Raw genomic sequence first — 17,916 nt, 5'->3', positions numbered from 1 at the left:
TCCTAGCTGAAATTAGAGCAACAACTTACTTTGTAATTGATAGTACTAAAATATTTTCAATGTATTAAATTTTGAATTATCTATTCAGAGAGAACACAGTCAACAGAATAAAAACACAACTGATAGAACGGGAGAAAATTTTGAAAATTTATTCTATACATAGAAGTTCTATAATTAGCAACCCAAATAGATTACCTGATTTAAAGCAGAAAAAGTTTTGAATGCGTTTCTCAAGAGAATCCCCCAAACACATGAAAAATCCTAGGAAAAGGTAAACCAACACCACAATGAATTGTCAATCTCATACCTGACAGTTTGGGTACCATTAAGGAACGTAATAATTTAACTAATATTCTATTAATTTATTTTTATTACTGTAACAAAACACCCCAGTTTACTTATTTAAAAAGAGAGAGATTAGTTTGGCTCACAGTTTTTATACTAGAAATGAAAGCAGGGCAGTACCAGCTCCAGCAAAGTTTCAGTAGCACACGTTAGAGCATGTGGTAGTGAGAATTACATCTCAGTCTGGAACGCAGAGCAAAATTAGACATTAAGCTCAGGCTTTAATAACTTACATTCATTAGAAGTCAAGTCAAGAGGCCAGAATTATTTTTGCGGACAATGATATCAAGGACATAAGGACCTCTGAGAAATCACATCTCTTAAGAACTCGATCATCTCCCCATACCACCTCCCCAGCATGAGCCATTGTGAGGAGAAATGAACTGTTCCCAGAACAAAGTTAAAAAGTGTTGAGTTCTCCCTTGCTGGTGGGAATGTGAAATGAAACAAAAGCTGGGGAAAAGTACAGGCCTCTCATCAGACTCAAAAAGTGATCCAGAAATTCCAGTTTTCAATGATTCATATCCAAAAGCAATGAGACCAGTGACTCAAAAAAACTCCTTGCACATTTATGTTCATGACAGAACTGTTTCTAGCTGTGGACAGCACCAAGTGTCTGTCAGCACCTGTGTAGGTAAACACAACAGAGCATGATAGAATGGTGGCATATACTGCAAAGCTGATAAGCCTGGAGGATATTGTGCCAAGAGAAAAAGTTGGTCAGGAGAAGAAAAACACTTAGAGAGCCTACTTACTTGAGGAGCATAGTACTCAAATTCAGAGAGGCATGAGAATGGTGGTGTTGGGGCTGAGGAAGACACATCTGGGAGCTGTTTAACAAATGCAGGGTTTTATTCTGCAGATCATAAGATCATAAAACATTTCGGTAATTGACTGCAATTATGTGACTGTTCATAACTTACTGAATTTCACAGAGGTAAATGGTTATAAATGTAAGTCATACACATTTTGGCACAACATGAAAAATTCTTAAGGTGTAAAATTGTTAAGGTGTAAGAATGAATACACATATGCTTTTCTATTTTTAAAAAAATCATGAAGAAACATGTAGGCATCCAATACTAAATATTTGCTTGTATCTTTTCCACTTTGAAAAGTATTTTCAAGTTTTAAGGAGAAAAATATCTTTTACTGCTGACTTTTATTGCTTTTTAGTTTAGTTTTGTTCCACAAAAACAATAATTAAAAGATGACTTCATTATACCTATTAAAATGCTGAAAAATTAATATGGCTGTTCTATTGGGGTGTTCAGAAAATGAACATGGAATAGTGTTGGGAATATGTGATGTATGTTTCTAAACATAGAGAGTTACAAGTTCTACTGAACTAAAATTTGTTATAATCAAACTTCAGTTATAAATTTGCAAACAAGTTACCTGAGAACAATTACCGAGTATTTGTGAGTAGCCTTACTGAGAAGCCTACACAACAGGTAGTGATATCTGGTGTTAATCTTTAAAGTTTTGAGAACAAAGGCCAAAGGAGAACTACAAACAAAGTGTCACCTGGTGAGTGACTATAGTCCACATGGATGCCTGGATTGCTCCGGGCTCAGAAACATGCAGCTAAACACTGTCCCCTTCTGACTTACAGAAACTATGAAAATGAATTTTCTTTCAAGATAGTAGGAGTTGGACTTGATTTGGTTGATAACAAATGTGTTCAAATGTGTCAAATACAATAAGCCTTTAAAAGTAACAGCTTAAGGTAAGCTACATATTAGACTATGCTTTGGCAAAGTTTGAATTGTTTTCTGATATACCTCTGTCCCCTTGATAATTACCAAACACACAGTAGGCACTCAATAAATTCTCAGTAAACTGACCTGTTTACCAACTTGACCTGATTTGCCTTTTTAGCTCTTGAAATGCAAAAAGTGTAAACAAAGTATTAATGATAAGTGGTGACTCTGAAAAATTTATAGCCACCAAATTAAGAAAACATTGGCAGCAGAGCCTTTGTTTTCATTCAAAATAAGCGACCTGATGGAACATATTAACAAATAAGAACATGATTTATTCATTACCATTTGCTACGTCTTGACTGAGAAAATTAAATTGTTCTGCAGATGCTTGATACACTCTGAGACCTTTTCAATTTCTCCCCTGGCCTTCCCTTGTTAATTATTCTGGTTTTCTTTAAAGGACTGCAAGCAAATAAGCAATATCCCCTGTTTGGCAAATAATTGATCATTTGGCTTCTTGAACTTCTTCATGGATTGTGTGTCTCTCTGCAGGTTTACTTAATATCTTGAGCTTAGAATGATGGGATTAGAGGGGTTTCTTACTGGAAACCATGCACAGAAAGGAGTAAGTGCCTCCTACTTTGGCCACAGTGCAAGATAAAACAGATGACCAGAAAAAGCACTCCCTCATTTTCTTTATCTCAGGAGAAATTCTTCCCAACTCATCCTTTCTGTTGCTGTTCTTACGAGCATCCATATCCAATTGTAGATTTGAAGTAGAAGAGTCATGCTGGATCAGTATTGTCAAGTAAGGCTGTAAATGAATCAAGTTCCATTCCCTTTACTATTAAATAAGACATTATAAAAAAATCTTAAGTCAGATCCTCTTCTAAAATATGCTTAAAATGTAAATTTATGTAAAATTAAAGACATTGCCAAAATTAAGATTGAGATTTTAATCATTGTAAAGGATGGTATTTATTATTATCTAACTCAAAATCAGGAACTAGCAATTTTCTTGTCTGCTGTAAATAAAGTTTTACTGAAACATAATCATACTCTTTTGCACATTGTCCATGACTATATGCATCTATGTTCTAATAGCAGAATTGACAGAAACTACATCTTGAAAATATAAAACATATTCTCTGGCCCTTCACAGAAGATATGTGGTAGCTGTTGTATAAATACAGAAAATGGAAGCATGTCTTTTATATTACATTACACTAAAGTAAGCCTCTGTGTTTACTTCTGAGAGAGATATTTCAGAATTTCATGACTGTTAGTGGGAACTGGCCAGAAAAAGACATTATGCCTTACCGGTTGAGGGGTTATTTCCAGAAACATCTATCATGAATGGGAGATACGGTGAGTGAAAAGTCCATTGACTCTCCTAACTGAGCCTAAAGCTCACAGAACACTGGGGAGTACAGGAAACGACAGGTCACCACCACTGCTCGCTCACCTTCTGAGAATCACAATGGACTTCATATTGCCAGACTAGGGAAACATGGAAGGACAGGACACCTTCTTCTAGTGTGCGTGGCTCTGTCACCACGGTAAAGTCCAAAGCGGTTAAGTCAAGCCATTTTTGGCTGAGGACTGTGTTGGCTTCACCGCAGTCATTAGGCTGTCCACATTCACATCTTCCACTATTCCTCATTTCCCTTCTCAGCCCTCCAGGTGACTGCTGCTTGGAAGTGCTCCTTGAGTACTTACCTTTCCTGGAAATGTCCACTTCTGCTACCGCGACTTGTTTCTTCCTAAATGGATTTTCTCTCCTTAGGTCTCAGTTGGGTGCAGCTGTGTACTGCCTGCACTCTCTGAGCCTGCCAAGACTGGCTCTGAGCACCATACATGTACAAGAACGTACACATACATTCATACATGTACATGAATGAGCATTGCATAATGCTCACGATTCTCAAGCCTTAATCACTAGTAACATTTTCCAACTTTTGATGCAACAATTCCTATCTTAGGATGCTTTCGTCTGTGTCTGACCAAGCAAGGTACATGGAGTAATGAAGGAAGAGGAAGCATTTTGATATACCGACCAGGTATATCACTAGAGGAAAAAGAATTAAGATAATGTGCATCTCATCTAAGGTTAGATGCTGTAGAGAAATTTAAGACTTCTGGCTTTTTACATACCACAACTACGCTCCATGCAGAGACTTTTTTTTTTTTACCATATAAGAAAAGCAGCTTTTAAAAAAATAAGACTTCATAAATATGAAGGCTGATATAAAGTAGTAGAAAGTATTTGCCAAGAATTAGGAAGTTTGTGGGAGGAAAAATTCCATAAAAAGCATCAATCTCAATCTCTTGTGATAAGCAGGTAAAGATTATGTTTAAAATGTATATATTTATGACATATAAAGATTACTTTGAGTTATCCTATTTTAGTAGGAACTTGTTCTTTTTCATTTTGACCAAGCTAGAAGCAAAGAAAAAATAGATACTCACATTTCAATTATTTTGAAAAAATAAAATTAAAAACAAATTCTTTTCTTTTTAGTTGATTCCTTTTCCTTTAAAACAATCTGATCTTTGAGTAAGCATTTTTATCATGATATTTGAATCAGAGAACAAAGTTTAAAGGCCTGAGGACAAGCTCCTAGGTAAAGAATAACATAGAGTATTCTGGAGGAGGTGGACCAGAGGCTTACAGCACTTGTTGTAGGTGCTGTAAGAACCCAATAACAACCCTGCAATACCTGAGAACCCATCTCCAAGAAAGGCTGATGCTGAGAGATCGCTAGTGTTAGGCTAGATGAGGATACAGTAGTCAAGAAGACTGTCTGCATCAAAGAGACAGGCAGGGGGTAATGAAAGGGAACAACCAACACACACACACAAGCACATGCCTCCGCACACATGTGCATGCATACACTAACACAAACATGCACACACAAATAGATTACAAACAAATGAATAAGAAATCCTACTGTAATTGTCCGGGTAGCTCAGTTGGTTATGCCTTCGTCCCCGGGAAGAGCCATTGAAGCAGAGAAGGAAATGAATGGCTGGTCAAGTTTCAGCTACTGCTGCAGTTTTCTTGTATACAGAAGACTTGAGTCAGAGCCGGCAACTCCATCGAGACCGACCTTAAGTTCTAGGTGGAAGGCGATGTGAAGATGAGTAGTGCCAGTGTAAAAGACCACAACTCCGAGGGCAGTGCTGAGTGAACAGGGAGTTTTACAGACTCAGTAATAAAAGCTCTTGCTAGAACTATAGGAAAAACTGTGCGGTGATTAAGGAAAATACATTGCTGGATACAAGAAGCTGCTGTCAGTAAAGACGCTCATATCTAAGGGAGCCCTCTATCTGTTAGGAGTCACTGTTCTATTCACTGAAGATATACCATTGGTTACAAACCACAGTTCCACCTCAGATTGATGACACTCCAGTAGCAGGAGCTGTTCAAGCCAAAGAGTTCTTTACTCCTGTGAAGAGATGTGATAACTGCTTTATCCCATGAACTGACAATTTATAGTCACATTTTCAATGTGAAGGATGTAAAAATGCAAAGGAACGTGCACTTAAGAGCCAGGCTCCTAGGAACAGCTGATTTCTGCTCTGCAGAGAAGAGGATGACCATTAAGATGAGTCTCTTTAAAAAAAATGTATTTAGTTATTTATTTATTCACTTTATATTCTAATTGAAGCATCCTACATTTTCTACTCCTGGTACCTCCTGCCCTCACTCTTCTCCCAGCTCTCTTCCCCTGCCCCTAAGAAAAGGGGAGTCCCTCCCCTGCTAACCCATCCCAGCATGTCTGACTATATATGCTTAGATGAGTCTTAAAGGGTGGGTTGTTTCTCAGCAGGTGTCGCACGTACACAAGGACAGGACACACAGTGAGTTGCACAAGGGAAGGCCAGGAGCCTGGCAGCAGAACCCAGAGGGAATAGGAAGATGAGTCATAGCAGAGGAACCAGATGAGTGTGCCTTTGAGGACGTGAGAGGACAGGCGGCCGCAACAGTGTGCGTTTTGAGGGGACGCCAAGATTGGCAGCAATGAATAGCTCTGTGGGATTAAGTGGCCCCAAAGTTTTGAAAGACTCTGGGTTGGAACGTTGTTCACCTCTCTCTCTCTCTCTCTTTCTGTCTCTCTCTTTCACATACACACACACACACACACACACACACACACACTCACACAAAGACACAGACAGACAAACAGATGGAGACAGAGGTAGGAGAGAGAGACAGAGAGAGGAGAGTGGTTGACAAAGGTTATTATCAAGAGGAAGAGACTGTGTCCCAGGCCAGCCAGCTGTCTCAGAATTCTCAAACAGATGGCTGGGGAAGTATTTTGTGTCTCTGCTGAGTGAGGTCCAGCTTGGCTGGAAGGACGGTGGTGAAGTGAGACCTCAGGCATGATGGAAGCATGCTGGAAGTGAAAGATTCTACTGGGTGTTGTGGGCTCACAATCATGTGAGGCATCTGGATAGACATGGCCAAGGCCATGGCCACATCACCATGACAGTGGACTCTTGTTTCCCTGTGAGGTTCAGTTCTTATCCCAACTGGGAAGGTCCAGAGTCAAAGAGGCTGAGAGTGGATCTGTAAGCAGAACTGTTTGAGATAAAGAAATGTGCTTTGTTTTTATTTCTCTGTTCTCACACTGTAACAGTTTCCTCTCAACAACCAAAGCAGACTTCAGTAGATCCCGTTTAGGACAAAGGTGCAGTCAATGTAAAATTAAGACATGATTGTTGTTTTGTTTTGTCTTAAGCGTGCTCTTTTGGGTTACTGTGGCTTAGAACCACTGGGGGTCTAGCCTGTGGCCACCCTAAATATTACTCTGGAGTTATGAGGGCTCCAGACACTAGCTGGGATATGAGGTGATAGCAACAATGATTCAGACCAATCACATGATTACAAAGCTGGGTTTTCGAGCAGGGCTCCAGGTGGTCGGGGCATGACTTGGGGAGTCTAAGGAACCAATGACATGGAAAGGGCAAGCACTGGGCTTTGAACAGCCTTGATGTCAGGGACGGGAGGATCTAAGTAGCTGCTGGCTCCAGGGACCTCCAGCCCAGACTTTACTTCACCAGGGTTTCTGAAGGACCTGCCAGCAAACTTGGCCTTGCTGCCCAGCTCTGCTCGCCCACCTTCTTGGCAATGCACTTAGGGTTGGTCAGTGTGAGATCATCTCCAGCCACCTGGATGCCTGCGCTAGCTGTGAACTTCTGCCGTGCTTCTTAGTCGTCCTGATCAAAGGGATCTTCAATGGACACAACCGAAAACTCCCGGATGGAGGTCTTGTACAGGTCAGCCTCACACCTGGAACCTGTACCTGCTGGGGTAATCAGAAGACTTGAAGTCCAGGTCATACTTTCCAGACCTATAGAACTCAGAGGCAGCCATGTGCATGCCAATGGCGACCTGCTCCGTGTAGCCGGCCTCGGCAATCGTGGTCTTCGGCAGCTCCAGCGCTTCCTTTTCCCCAGGGCGTTATGTGCAAATCTGCCCTAATCCCCTACATTGGTGGCATCCTAGCCGCACTTCTCCTTGATGACATTCTTCAGGTTGTGGTGAAGCTCAGCTCCAATGCGCATGGCTTCCTGGAAACAGTTAGCCCCCACAGGGAGGATCATGAACTCTTGCATGGCTAGCTTATTGCCAACCTGAGAACCGTCGTTGATCACGTTGAAAGCTGGTACCTGCGGTATAACTTCAGGGTTGCCTACCAAGTCAGTGATGTGAACGAAAGGGGCACCCCGTTTTGCACAGCTTTGCAGACAGCCAGGGACACTCCCAAGATGGCGTTTGCACCAAATTTAGGTGTATGTGCACTTCCGTCCATCTCGATCATCAGCTTGTTGATCTTTTGCTCCACAACGTTCAGTTTCTTGCTAACTAGAGCAGGTGCGATAGTTTTATTAACGTGCTCCACAGCCCTTGAGACACCCTTCGCCACGTAGCGCGCCTTACTGTTGTCGCGGAGTTCTAGGGCCTCGTGGATGTCCGTGGAGGCATCGCAGCTGGGAAGAGACCTTCTGCAGTGTAGGTCAACGTCAACGGTGGGATCACAACGAGAGGCAACAATCTCCCTGGTCCGGAACTTGGGAATAGACATGGTGAATTTCTGGCCATCGGATCGTTGTGCAGGAAAGAAAGAAGTTTCTGCAGACATCGATGAGAGCTGAAATTAAGAAATTGGAATCATGAGAAAATTTTATTCTTTACACTAAAAGGTACTCAGTTATAAGTTACAAGTGCAAATATAGATAGATGATAGATAGATAGATAGATAGATAGATAGATAGATAGATAGATCGATCTTCCACGCTTATAGTCTTTTCTTTTCTTTTTTTCTTAGATTTTTGTTTTGTTTTCCTGACTGCAAACCCTTCTGAATTTTTCTGTTTGTGGTTCTCAGCCAGCAAAGCTACATGCGCATCACCCAAATCCAAAGATATGGACCCAAAAGACCTGCAGAGTTGAGAGTAAAATATTTCTGTGAAGCTTTTGAAAGATGGGACATTGGTTGTTTTAAGTTGTGCTTCTCTTTGTGTTCACATAAGCATCGGGCACCTAAAGAAGACCAAGGAGGTGAAAGAACTCCAATTTGAGAATATGTAAAATTTTTATCTATGTCTTTCAAACATTGGGATTTTGGAAGAATGTCTCAGTATTATTTTTATTACTTGTATCAGCAACTTTTTAGTTAGTTTCGTGTTGTGAACAACAGTCTTCCCTTTTCAAATGCTTGAAAATAGAAACAGTATTGAATTTATAGATGCTGTGCGTATGTTGATTTAATATGCATCTGTACTTATGATGACATTTCTAAAATAGTCAAGATAAAAGGCTAACAACTAATAACAGAGTAGTACAATTATAACAATATGCTTTAATAAAATTGCCATGTAACACAAGGAACCAGACAACTGCCATGGCACAAGACTGTGCCACGCTGCACAAAACAGTGTGCACTTTGAAAATTATGAATGTTTTCTTTCTGGAATTTTCCATGCAGTACTTTCAGACTACAGTTAACCGAAAGTGTCTAAAAATTCAGAAAGTGAAACCATAGGGAAAAGGGGGCTTGCAGATTCTGCCATTCTTTTGGTGAGATGCAATTCTGCCTTTATTAATGTTTAGCACCCTTCTTATTCAGAGCCTGCTGTGAGCGTTAGATCTTTATTACGTTGTAGATGATACATGTTCTGGCCAAAAATGAACTCAAATCCTGACTCACGGAGGGAGGTCTACCGAATGCAGTCCTCCTATGGAAAACCCAACTACCTCTCTCCAAACGCACCGACATTTGTCATTACCCTTTGTTTACAGTCTCGAGCTGCTTCTGCCCAAATCCATTTATATTAAATTTTCAAGTTAGATTTTGTGAGGAGCTGGATCCAATATGTTGCAAACACCCAAGCAGATGGCATCTATGCATTCCCTTTCTCCAGTGATGTTTGTCATTAATATTTTTTTTAAGTAGGGGTGGGGTGAGTGAAGGAAGCATCAGGTTTCACTGGCATGGCCTGCTGGACCATCTCATCACCCACTGAAAACTTGTGGGAAGAAAAATAGACACTGGTACAAGTATAGCCCTAAAGATAAGATAAAAGATTGTTTTATTTTTCCCTAAAGAAATGGATCTGAAACACCAGCTGTCCCTCACATTCTTCACCTCATATTATCTAAGGAGGTGCCCCCCTCCCTTTTCAGCAGCTCTAGCCAGGAATATTTGAGTCCTTTTTTATCGTAGCTTATCCTTTCATCTTTGAAATTAAGCCAAAATTTGAGTCTATTGGTTTCTCTGCTTTGCATTCAACATCCCCATTTCCCCTGCATGCAGGCAGGGATTACAATCTCAGGGCCCTGAATTCAATTCTAAATAGCTGGAGCTCTGCAATTCTTTATTCTTTGGTATAAGGTTGTCACTTGGCTGTTTCATATGTTTTAAAGTCAGCTGGTCAAGTCGACCCTGGTGCCATGGGCAGAGGCCCCATTACTCAGGTACTTCATGTTCTTCAATGAACTCACTGTGAAGCTTTGGTTCATAGCATCCCTCATCTTGTTTAGTGAGCTGAGAGCAAACCGTACTTTCTGGAATGCACTCTTTCTCTCTCTCTCTCTCTCTCTCTCTCTCTCTCTCTCTGTCTGAATGCACCATCTTACTAAAATATCAGCATATTTTGTGTTGTGTTGCTACAGGTAAATCTGTGAGAAGATGAGAAACTGGAAACACATCCCTGTGTTAGCTGGGAGCATTTGCAGAATCCTACAGAATATTGTGCTGTTTGCAAATTTAGATGGTTCTAGCAATATCTGGATAAATCCTGTTTCTCCCCTCAGAAAATCCTGATGGAAAAAATATTTTTAAAAAAACACTAGTACTGCCATTAGTGATTGTAAGCAGCCTGTGTAACTCCTTGGATGTACTTGTATGTGTCGTTACTTGTCTAATGAGACCAGTCCCTGGTGCTTCAATTCCAGTCATCTCTGAAGCATCCTGGTCTTGCCTGAGCCTATGAACTTTGCTCTATGCAGTCTTCTCAAATCTTCTCACCAAAAATGAATTTTATAATACTTGACCTTTTAATCTAGAAAATCAAATCCCCTTGTAATTAAATTAAACTTTCCATGGGATGAACCCAGCTATCAAATGTCATCTTATCTTCAGCGGCAGAAGCTGAAGTCGTAACATCAGACACTGGAGACAAGGAAGTCAAAACAGATCATTAACACTAGGCTAAATGCTTCTAGACAGTTTTACAATGTCTTCCTGTTTAGCTGTTGAAAATAAGCTGTCAAAAACTATGTTGCTGTCTGCCCACAGAGTACAAAGCAATATACTAAATACATTTGCTTTGAAGAATGTCTGGACAGCTCTGATAAATACTTAACAACTTAATGTGGACACATGGATGCTGGAGCAAATGAAAATGCTTTTTCTGAGACTTGAATCACCAAGACTAAGCATGCTGTGTTATGTTTATAAGGCAACCTTTGCTAACAAGCACTAAGGGAAAATGAGAAATGACCAATTTGAATATGCTGATTAAACATTAGAAGAGAGAGTATAAACTGTCCTTAAAAAATAACATGTGTTTTAAAACTTTAACACTTCAAAATGGACTTAAGAGAACCTATAATTAATAAATGAATAAAGTTAAACCATAATCTTCAAACTGCAAAACTCTGCTTTCTTGCCTATAAGATGGGAGAAAATGTTTTCCCGCTGTATGTCACAGAGGGTGCTAGTATCTAGAATATCTAAGGAATAGCAAAAACTAAACACTAAAGAAACAAGACCACTTAACACTATGCCAATGAACTGAACAAATAGTTCTCAAAACAAAAACAAAATAAAAGAAACACGAATGGTCAACAAATATCAATCCCCTTTGCTATCAGGAAAACGTAAATTAAAATTTCTTTGAGAATCTACATCACTTCTGTCAGAATGGCCTTCATTGAGAAAACAAATGACAACAAGTATTGCTATGGGTGTCCGTGGAAAGGGCTTTTACTTAGCTCTATTGGGAATGCAAATTTGTGAGTCCTCTATGGAAATCACTGTGGAGGTTTCTCAAAGAGCTAAAGAATAGACTGTCTTATGACCAAAATATGCCACTCATAGACATGAACACAAAAGGCTTTATCTCCTACCGCAGAGATATTTGTACAACCATATTTATTGATGTGTTATTCACAATAGCTAGGAAATGGTACCTGCCCTCCAGGTGTGGTTGTTATTCTCCAGCACTTGAGAACCACAGTTGGTATAAACGACAGTTGTAGCTGAGGTCCCTTGAGCTCCACAACACCTTCAGTTTTCTAAGTCGCTGTCTGACTTATGCCACAGATCTCCTTTGTTGTTAGATTGTAATCAGAGAGAATTTCAATAATGGGATGCTGGACCAAATCGGTATGTAAGCAAGTATATCAAGTACCCCTCTATAATATCAAGTGGGAAATGCTGAGAAGATTGCGTGGACTTCCCGAGAGTCCCTAGAGCAGTGTTTTTCAACTTGCGGGTCATACCTTTTCACAAAGGTCACCAAAGACCATCAGAAAACTCAGATATTTACATTATGATCCAAAACAGTAGCTAAATGAAAATCATGATGTAACGATGAAAATAATTTTATGGTTGGGGGTCACCACAACTCGTGGAACTGTTTTAAAGAGTAGCAGCATCGGGAAGGTTGAGAACCACCGCCCTAGAGTAGCAGTACATGGCGTGCATAGTAGCAAACCTACAGACACATTTGCATGTTGGATTCCCCTCTTATCCAAATTCCACTCCTGCAAGCTCCCTTCTGGTCATGGAATCATCTCTATCTCCAGTGCACTACTGCATACAATCCTTCCCTCAGGCTCTACTCCTGAGACAACCCAAGCTAAGGAATCCAGTCAGTAAAAACATGTCCTGGAGAGAGTAATTTTTACATTCAAGCAAAAATCAGCATAGTACATTAAACAAAGAAGCTGATGCAACAAGGGCAGGTGGTGAGGTATGGAAGGGAAAGGGAGTTTTGTTCAGAATTGTATCCAGTGCCATCATATGATAAAATGAGGGTAGTAGAAGTCCTGGCCATGTCTTCAAATTCTGTCTGAATGTGTGGCTGCACAGATGTCAGATTTTCTTAGACAGATGTCAGCAAGAGTTAAGGTCCTGGAACTATTGATAGGGTATTTGAAGGATCTAAAGATGTTCATGCCTGAAAAAAAAATTATCTCGGCTAGTATACAGTATATAATTAATCTTTCCTTAAAAACAGATTGGGCAAATAGTCAAACTAAGGGCAGAAATCAATCAATTAGAAACAAATAAAATTATCCAAAGAATCAATGAAACAAAAAGCTGGTTCTTTGAGAAAATCAACAAGATAGACAAACCCTTAGCCAAACTAACTAAAAAGCAGAGAGAAACCATACAAATCAGCAAAATCAGAAAGGAAAATGGGGACATAACTACAGACACTGAGGAAATCCAAACGATTATTAGGTCATACTACAAAAGCCTATATGGCACAAAATTTGAAAATCTAAATGAAATGGATAACTTTCTTGACAGATTCCATCTACCAAAATTAAGTCAAGATCAGGTAGAAAGACTGAATAGCCCTATATCTCCCAAGGAAATTGAAGCAGTCATTAACAGTCTCCCCTCCAAAAAAAGCCCTGGACCAGATGGCTTCAGCGCAGAATTCTACAAGACCTTCAAAGAAGTACTAACACCAATTCTCCTCAAACTATTCCACAAAATAGAAATAGAAGGAACACTACCAAACTCATTCTATGAAGCCATAGTCACTTTGATAACTAAACCACACAAAGATCCAACAAAAAAAAGAGAACTTCAGACCTATCTCTCTTATGAACATTGATGCAAAAATACTCAATAAAATACTTGCAAACCGAATCCAAGAACACATCAAAGATATCATCCACCATGACCAAGTAGGCTTCATCCCAGGAATGAAAGGGTGGTTCAACATACGGAAATCCATCAATGTAATCCACCACATAAACAAAATGAAGGAGAAAAAACACATGATCATCTCCTTAGATGCTGAAAAAGCATTTGACAAAGTCCAACACCCATTTATGTTTAAAGTCTTGGAGAGATCATGGATACAAGGCACATACCTAAAGATAGTAAAGGCAATATACAGCAAGCCTATAGCCAACATCAAACTCAATGGAGAGAAACTTAAATCAATCCCACTGAAATCAGGGACAAGACAAGGCTGCCCACTCTCTCCCTACCTCTTCAACATAGTACTTGAAGTCCTAGCCAGAGCAATAAGACAACTAAAGGAGATCAAGGGGATACAAATCGGAAAGGAAGAGGTCAAAGTGTCACTATTTGCAGATGATATGATAGTATACATGAGCGACCCCAAAGATTCAACCAGAGAACTTCTTCAGCTGATTAACACCTTCAGCAAAGTGGCAGGATACAAAATCAACTCAAAAAAATCAGAAGCCCTCTTGTATACCAAAGACAAAAAGGCTGAGAAAGAAATTAGGGAAACAACACCCTTCACAATAGCCACTAATAACATAAAGTACCTTGGTGTGACTCTAACCAAGCAAGTGAAAGACCTGTTTGAGAAAAACTTCAAGTCTCTGAAGAAAGAAATTGAAGAAGATCTCAGAAGATGGAAAGATCTCCCGTGCTCATGGATTGGTAGGATTAACATTGTGAAAATGGCCATCCTGCCAAAAGCAATCTACAGATTCAATGCAATTCCCATCAAAATACCAACTCAATTCTTTACAGACCTTGAAAAAAAGATTCTCAGCTTCATATGGAGAAACAAAAAACCCAGAATCTCCAAAACGATCCTGTACAACAACAGATCATCTGGAGGTATCTCCATTCCCGATCTCAAGCTGTACTACAGAGCAACAGTAATAAAAACTGTATGGTATTGGCATAGAAACAGAAAGGAGGATCAATGGAATCACATAGAAGACCCAGAAATAAACCCACACACCTTTGAATACTCAATATTTGACAAAGAAGCCAAATCCATTCAATGGAAAAAAGACAGCATCTTCAACAAATGGTGCTGGACCAACTGGATGTCTACATGCAGAAAAATGAAAATAGATCCATATTTATCACCCTGCACAAAATTAAAGTCCAAGTGGATCAAGGACCTCAACATAAAACCAGATACTCTAAATCAGTTGGAAAAAAAGTGGGAAACAGCCTAGAACTCATTGGCACAGGAGACAACTTCCTGAACAGAACACCAACAGCACAGGCTCTAAGAGCAACAATCAATAAATGGGACCTCATGAAACTGAAAAGCTTCTGTAAAGCAAAAGACACTGTCATCAAAACAAATAGACAGCCTACAGATTGGGAAAGAATCTTCACCAACCCTTTATCTGACAGAGGGCTAATATCCAGTATATATAAAGAACTAAAGAAGCAGAAAAGCAACAAACCAAGTAATCCAATTAAAAAATGGGGAACAGAGCTAAACAGAGAATTCTCGAAAGAGGAACATCGAATGGCAGAGAAGCACTTAAAGAAATGCTCAACCTCATTAGCCATTAGGGAAATGCAAATCAAAACGACCCTGAGATTTCACCTTACACCCATCAGAATGGCCAAGATGAAAAACTCAAGTGATAGCACATGCTGGAGAGGTTGTGGAGAAAAGGGAACCCTCCTCCATTGCTGGTGGGAACGTAAACTGGTTCAACCACTTTGGAAGTCAATCTGGCGCTTTCTCAGACAACTAGGAGTAGTGCTACCTCAAGACCCAGCTATACCACTCCTAGGTATATACCCAAAATTTGCTCAAGTACACAACAAGGACATTTGTTCAACCATGTTCGTAGCAGCTTTATTTGTAATAGCCAGAACTTGGAAACAACCCAGATGTCCATCAACGGAGGAATGGATACAGAAATTGTGGTATTTTTACACAATGGAATACTACTCAGCAATCAAAAAGGAGGAAATCATGAAATTTGCAGGCAAGTGGTGGGATCTAGAAAAGATCATTCTGGGTGAAGTATCCCAGAAGGAGAAAGACAAACTTGGTATATACTCGCTTATATAGACCTACAAGATATGATAAACATAATGAAATCTACACACCTAAAGAAGATAATCAAGAAAGTGGACACAGGTGAAGGTGATTAATCCTCATTTAGAAAGACAAATGGGATGTGCATTGAACTTATGACAGGAGTCTACCACAAAAGGCATCTGAAAGACTCTACCTAGCAGTGTTTCAAAGCAGACACTAAGACTCATAACCAAACCCTCGGCAGAGTGCAGGGAATCATATGAAAGAAGAGAAGTTAGTATGATGTGGAAAGGATAGGAGCTCTACAAGGACCAAACATATCTGGGCACAGGGTCTTTTCTGAGACTGACACTCAACCAAGGACCATCTATGGATATAACCTAGAACTTCTGCTCGGATGTGGCCCATGGTAGCTCAGTAACCAAGTAGTTTTCCAAAGTAAGGGGAACACGGACTATTTCTAACAGGATTTCAAGGGCAGGCTGTTTGACGCCCCCCCCCCCCGCCGGGGAGGAGCAGTCTGTTAGGCCACAGAGGAGGACTTTGCAGCCAGCCCTGAAGATACCTGATAAAACAGGGTCAGATGAAAGGGGAGGAGGTCCTCCCCTACCAGTGGACTTGGAAAGGGGCAGGGAGGAGACCAGGGAGGGAGTGAGGGGTTGGGGAGGGAAAGAGGGAGCGGGATACAGCTGGGACACAGAGTTAACAAAATGTAACTAAAAAGAAAAAAAAATAATAAAAAAATAAAATAAATAAATAAATAAATAAATAAATAAATAAATAAATAAATAAATAAATATGTTAAAAAAAAAAAAACAGATTGGGCTTTTTCCCTGGGTACCTTGAACGTAACTTTTAAGCCTTTGGATTGTGCTAATTTAGATATGTATTTTTGTCCATCTGGAGGTCTTGTACCAGGCCAGATCATGTATGCCAGTGATTTGTAGAGGAGATTCATGGGAAACATGTTATTAGTTTGCCACTGCAAGAGCTGGAGAAAGAGAACACCCATGTGCTAAATCAGTAGTATTCACAGAACTGAGCCCCAATTAAACTCAGGACACAAGACACAGGGGATGCTAAATGTATCTGATTGGCATTACCCAATAGCTTTGGTTACTCGTAGGTAGTGGAAGAAACAGGCATTGTCTGTACCACTGCACTGGACTCAGGCAACTGCAAGTTGCCTATGTGGTGTCTCCCAGACCTCCTCCAGTTCCCCTCGGTCTCTGTTGATTTCCATCTGTGATTTAATCATCCATCACTGAACATGATGTCTTTTCAGTTTTGAGGTTGATCTTTGCATCCTCCACACTTGACATTAGTGTCAGAAGTGAACATAGTCCTGACTTCACGGGATGTCATGAACTTTTAACTTGCATTTATAAGAAGAAAGAGAGGGTGAAGTTAATAGCGCACCTTTTTTTTTTTTTTTTGGCTACTGATGGGTAGCAGCCTCTGTCTTGTGTCTAACAGGACAGAACTATCTCATGACTTTCTTCTAAAACAGGTGCCAGAGTCTGATAAAGCAGAACACAGAGCATGAATGGGCTAATCCTTGTTGTAGAGTCATGATTTAAATATGATTGGCTAATATCATCACTTCTTCAGAATTGTGATAGTAATTTTGGTTCCAGAAGTATTATCACCTTTTCTTCCTCAAAGCCAGGGCTGGAATAGAGGTTAGATTGAATTAGTTATGTCCAACTTCTGTATAAAGCTGCTGATTGCCATCTTACAACCTAGAGGAGACTGGTTTCCCATTTAGATTTCTGTAATTGGTTATGAGAATGTATTTAAATACTGTAAAAATCCTTTCACTGTTCATAAAGCAGAAAAAAAAAACACACCCGTGTTTAAATGTGTATTCATCAGTGAGTCTCACAGCAGGGGCTGTGATAAGGTAATTCATTTGTATTTTTGGTCTTTCCAATGTCAATTTCATAAAGTCCTTGCATCTAAAATGTTGCTTTTCTGCATGCTCTATATACAATGCCAACTAAAGAAGAGTTAATGCATCTCACAATAATGAGTGATCTGTGAAGTAATTCAGAGTGATAGGACACAATAACAAATTAAATTTTATTCCTGAATTGTTTACTGTCTAAGTTACCCTGTGTTGTGGTCAGGATTCTGCTTAAATAGCTACTCAAAATTTTACAAAACGGTTTAATGCTAGATGGGCAAGATTAGAACTGAGGATGTACAAATGTATTAGAAGAACTGAGACAGAAAATATGTAGCATCAGCACAGATTTATAATGTTATCTTAAAGCAGAGAATAAAAAATTTAAAACTCTAAAACTCATCCTCTGGATACTAATTTCTATAT

The 17,916-nt window shown here is 39.7% G+C and overlaps 1 pseudogene; it reads right to left on the bottom strand.

The window, feature by feature from the left end:
* Positions 1-7,106: 7,106 nt before the first annotated feature.
* Positions 7,107-8,179, bottom strand: LOC129684630 (alpha-enolase-like; annotated as a pseudogene).
* Between the last annotated feature and the right edge of the window lie 9,737 nt (positions 8,180-17,916).

This window comes from Psammomys obesus, unplaced genomic scaffold (assembly GCF_907164565.1).
Source record: "Psammomys obesus unplaced genomic scaffold, mPsaObe1.curated_primary_1811, whole genome shotgun sequence".
Classification (NCBI taxonomy): domain Eukaryota; kingdom Metazoa; phylum Chordata; class Mammalia; order Rodentia; family Muridae; genus Psammomys; species Psammomys obesus.
The sequence above is the reverse complement of the archived record's forward strand: the minus strand, read 5'-3'. Positions and strand labels throughout refer to the sequence as shown.